The following is a 5374-nucleotide window of genomic DNA, read 5'->3' as shown; positions in this document are numbered from 1 at the left end:
CCTCAGGTCGGCTCCGGAGCTGCGTTCCTGCCTCCCAGGCGCCCCCTTGGCCTCGAGAATATTTTAGAATCCTCCCAGGAGCCCCAGCGGGAAGGAGGCCCCGCCCCCTCATGAATAGGAAGAACGCCAGCTCCCAGAGTGCCCTCCTTCCTCTTGAATATTTCAGAGCCTTCCCCCAGGAGCTCGTGAAGGAGACTCCGCCCCCTCATGAATAGTAAAAGTCCTGGCACTCACAGCCCCCTTCCACGCTATGAATAATTAACGAGGATGTAGTCTTTGGAGGCCGAACTTAGGCCAAAACCACCTTTGCTTCAAACCGATGACCGGAAGGGGTGGGGCAGTTACAGACGTGGAGGGGACGGTGCGAAACGAAGCGTCCCAACCTGGCGCACCACACATCTGCTCCAAGCCACTTCCTTTCCCTTTATCTTAGTTTTTTAACTCCTCCCATCCCTACAAGGTAAGGTACAAGAGGACTCAATGAAAATTTCTGTTGGGAAGAACCTGCAAACATTCCTTTTTTTAACCTATTTTGGTACCTAGAAGCAAAGATGCCTCCGGCATGTCAAGATGGAGTCCAAGGAAGTTCCTGTTGTGGTGCAGCGGAAAAGAATCCCCCTAGGATCCATGAGGACGCTGGATCCATGAGGATGCTGGTTCCATCCCTGGTCTCGCTCAGTGGGTTAGGGTTCTGGAGTTGCTGTGAAAGCCCTGGTGTGGGTTGCAGATGCGGCTTGGATCCCACATTGCTGTGACGTAGGCCTGCAGCTGTAGCTCTGGTTTGGCCCCTACCTTGGGAACTTCTATATGCTGATGGTGGTGCCATCCTAAAAAGCAAAAAAGATGGAGTCCAAAGCAAATCTTCCTAGCTTGGTCCTCCCTTGAAGATTAAGTCCTTCTTCATTTATTCATTCAGTAGCTGGTTACTGAAAGTTGCTCTGGGCTAGTCACGGGGAAGGCCCTAAACATACAACTGAGAACAAGATATATGTTTCCTGGCTTCATGGAGCTTATTAGTCTTATAAGTCTTATTAGTCTAAAGATAGAATAAACAGGGAGTTCCCAATGTGGCTCAGTGGGTTAAGAACCCAACTATTACCCATAAGGATGCAGGTTTGATCCCTGGGATGCTTAGTGGGTTAAGGATCCAGCATTGCTGTGTAGGTCACAGACATGGCTGGAGTCTGGCATTGCTGTGACCATGGCACAGGCAGGCAGCTGCTGTTCCTATTCCACCCCTAGCCTGGGAACTTCCATGTGTTGCAGGTGTGTCCCTAAATAAACAAAAAAGTTTAATTTTGCAGATTTTAAGTGCCTTTTGTGGACCTTCACCAATTCAATCTGGAATACAGGGTTTTGGGTGAAGGAGAAAAGAATAGCTTTATCGATTTGCCAGGCCAAGGGGGCACGCAGTGGGCTAATGCCTCCAAAAACTGTTTGTCCAGAAGATTTGATGAAAAGTTTTATAGCAATGGTTCAAGAGCGGGGTTGTTGATAAGAATCAGAGTGTGTGCAGAGTCTGCATTCCTTTAATCTGGCCTCAGGTGGTCTCTTCCTGAGCTTCTGTGATTCTTTTAATCTGGCCTCAGATAGTCTCCTGAAGAGTTTCTATGGTTCTGAGGTTATCAAACTTTGACCTTCTCTATGGAATGAAGAATGTTTCATCAAGTAGTTAACATCTTCCATTTGGAGGGGGTTTAGTTCTACAGAAGAGCTCGGTGATATAAGACCCTGCCCCAAGGCTGGGTTATTGCTTCTGGACTGCTCCTTCCTTGTCTCTGCATCCCCTTCCTTCCCTGATTAGCAGCAGTTTGAACCTGCCCTCAAGGAAGGTCATGGAGGCTGAAGCCTATTCCCTAAATCAAGAAGCAGGGGACATCAAAAGGCTTGTGTGCCCAGGAGCCCCACAGGGTCCTGCTTGGTTTCATAGTTTTTTGTTTTTGTTTTTGTCTTTCCAGGGCATATGTAAGTTCCCAGCTAGGAGTCCAATCGAAGCTGTAGCCACCAGCCTATACCACGGTCACAACAACTTGGGATCCAAGCCACATCTTCAGCCTTCACCACAGCTCATGGCAGTGCTGGGTCCTTAACCCACTGAGCAAGGCCAGGGATGGAACCCGCATCCTCATGGATACTAGTTGGGTTCGTTTCTGCTGAGCCACAAGGGGAACTCCTTGGCTTCATAGTTTGACATGTCTAAGAGACATCCAAGAGGAGATGTCAAGAAGGTAATTGAATTACATTGGAAGTTGGAGGAAAAAATCTGAGCTGGATATATAAATTTAAGAGTTTTCTGCAATAGAAGAATAGTGAGAAAAGGAAGAGGTTCTCCAAGGAGATTGAAAAGGAGTACCTAGTGGCATAAACTGGAGTAAACCAGGAGAGAAAGAGTCACAGGAGGAGTTCCCATTGTGGTGCAAATGAATCTGACTAGGAACCATGAGGTTGCAGGTTTGATCCCTGGCCTAGCTCAGTGGGTTAAGGATCTGGCGTTGCCGTGAGGTGTGGTGTAGGTCACCGACGTGGCTTGGATTTGGCGTGGCTGTGGCTGTGGCATAGGCCGGTGGCTGTAGCTCCGATTCGACCCCTAGCCTGGGAACCTCCATATGTCACTGGTCGGTGCTTCTCTAAAAAGACAAATAGACAAAAAAAAAAAAAAAAAGAGTCACAGGAGCCCAAAAGAGTGTGCTTCAGGAATGAGCGTGGTCAGCTGTGCCCAGTGCTGCTGAGTTCAGCCAGGTGTCCATTGGATTGGCAGTCTGGTAAAGGAGTCTGTGTGTCATGCCCCATCTCAGGAACCTATGATGACTTTGCCTTGCCAGCCACATCAAACTCCAGTCCCTCTGCCATTTCTTCAATGTCCTCTAGAATCTATTCCTCCCCTATTTTTAGAAAGATTTTTTTATTACTGTTGATTTACAATGTTTTGTCAATTTCTGCTATACAGCAAAGTGATCCAGTCATATATATATAAAACATATTTCATTCATTTGTTACATTTGATCCATGCCCATTTTCTGCCAAGCTCAGTTGGTTTTTTTGTTTGTTTGTTTTGTTTTTTGCCATTTCTTGGGCTGCTTCTTCGGTATATGGAGGTTCCCAGACTACGGGTCGAATCAGAACTGCAGCTGCCAGCCTACGCCAGAGCCACAGCAACGTGGGATCCGGGCTGCATCTGCGACTGATACCACAGCTCACAGCAACACCGGATCCCTTAACCCATTGAGCAAGGCCAGGGATCGAACCTGTAACCTCATGGTTCCTGGTCGGATTCGTTAACCACTGAGCCATGACAGGAACTCCAAGCCCAGTGTTAACTGCAGGGTAAGTACCAATTTTGCCTTCTAGTGGGTCATGGTCACAAGTGCTTGTCCTGGAGTAACTTCTAGTCCAGTGGGGATGAGGGGGAATGGGGAGTGAGGTGGGAGGAGGTGTCTTCTCTTTTGTGGGTTCATCTCTTCGTGCTGAAGTTTTCATCAAAAATGACTTCCTTTGGAGTTCCCATCGTGGCGCAGTGGTTGACGAATCCGACTAGAAACCATGAGGTTGCGGGTTTGGTCCCTGCCCTTGCTCAGTGGGTTAACGATCTGGTGTTGCCGTGAGCTGTGGTGTAGGTTGCAGATGCGGCTCGGATCCTGGGTTGCTGTGGCTCTGGCGTAGGCCTGTGGCTACAGCTCCGATTCAACCCCTAGCCTGGGAACCTCCATATGCCGCAGGAGCGGCCCAAAAAATGGCAGAAAGACCAAAAAAGACTTCATGGAGTTCCCGTTGTGGCTCAGCAGTTAACAAACCTGACTAGTATCCATGAGGACTCAGGCTCCATCCCTGGCCTCCCTCAGGATCCAGCGTTGCCATGAGCTGTGGTGTAGGTCACAGATGTGGCTTGGATTCTGAGTTGCTGTGCTGTGTGTCTGGCAGCTGTAGCTCCGATTAGACCCCTAGCCTGGGAACCTCCATATGCTGTGGGTGCGGCCCCAAAAAGAAAAAAAGAAAAAAAAAATGACTTTCTTTTTCTGGCATTGTCCGTGGCTGCTGAGTCGAGGGTTCCATCCTTGGCTCAGAAACTTCCACATCCATGGGTGCAGCCAAAAAAATAAATAAATAAACAAAGACTTCCTTTTGTATAGCAATTATATTTCAGTGCTACTCCCGAAGTTTGTTTTGTTTATAGGGATCTATGGGAGAACTTTAGTTACTGCTTATATAAATTCTTTTGCACAAAAGCCAGCAATGACTCTTTATTGCCTTTATTTGAATGTTCCCTGACCTGGGAGTTCCCCTCGTGGCACAATGGTTAACGAATCTGACTAGAAACCATGAGGTTGTGGGTTCAATCCCTGGCCTCACTCAGCAGGTTAAGGATCTGGCGTTGCTGTGAGCTGTGGTATAGGTTGAAGGTGCAGCTCGGATCCCGTGTTGCTGTGGCCCTGGCGTAGGCTGGCAATTACAGCTCCGATTGAACCCCTAGCCTGGGAACCTCCATATGCTGCGGGAGTGGCCCTAGAAAAGGCAAAAAGACAAAATAAATAAATAAATATAATATAAAATAAATAAAAACTAAAAATAAAAAATTAAAAAAAGAATAAATGTTTCCTGACCGGGCCTCAAGAACTGCTTCAGTGTGGCCAAATTCTATATCTCCAGCCTTATTTCCCCAAAATAAACTGGTGATCTTGTTAGAAATGCAAAAGCTTAAATGCAGCTGTAGACCTACTGAATCAGAATCTTACTATAAAACCATAGATAAAGGCACTGGATATGCCTCAGGTCATTCAGTGAAAGATAAAATGAGACCTGCAACTAGTTCAGCAAGATAATGATCCTCAGGACCTGGGACGGAAATGTAAGGGAATGATGACATTCCAAGTAGGAGACCCTCATCATAGGGAAGCCTGAGATGATTCAACTTACTTTAGCCTTTGTTACACTCTTCTACTGATTTTTTTTTTTTTTTTGTCCTTTTAGGGCACCCGCGGCATATGGAGGTTCCCAGGCTAGGGGTCGAATCGGAGCTGTAGCACCGGGCCTACGCCAGGGCCACAGCAACACCAGATCTGAGCTGAGTCTTCAACCTACACCACAGCTCACGGCAATGCCAGATCCTTAACCCACTGAGCGAGGCCAGGGATCGAACCCGCAACCCCATTGTTCCTGGTCAGATTCGTTAGCCCCTGAGCCATGATGGGAACTCCCACCCTTCTACTGATTTGAGTAAGCACCACGACTGTCCTAGCTTGACCTCATAGGGTCAAATACTCTCTTACCTGATACTGAGGAGCTAATGATGTAAGCCCGATGCCTACTGGAAGAATGAGGAAGAAGGCGGTCTTTTCCTCTCCCCACTTTGCTTGGATTATAAAAATATAGCCCACCT

The sequence above is a fragment of the Phacochoerus africanus genome, chromosome 14 (genome assembly GCF_016906955.1).
Source record: "Phacochoerus africanus isolate WHEZ1 chromosome 14, ROS_Pafr_v1, whole genome shotgun sequence".
Classification (NCBI taxonomy): Eukaryota; Metazoa; Chordata; class Mammalia; order Artiodactyla; family Suidae; genus Phacochoerus; species Phacochoerus africanus.
Note: the sequence above shows the minus strand (reverse complement) of the source record.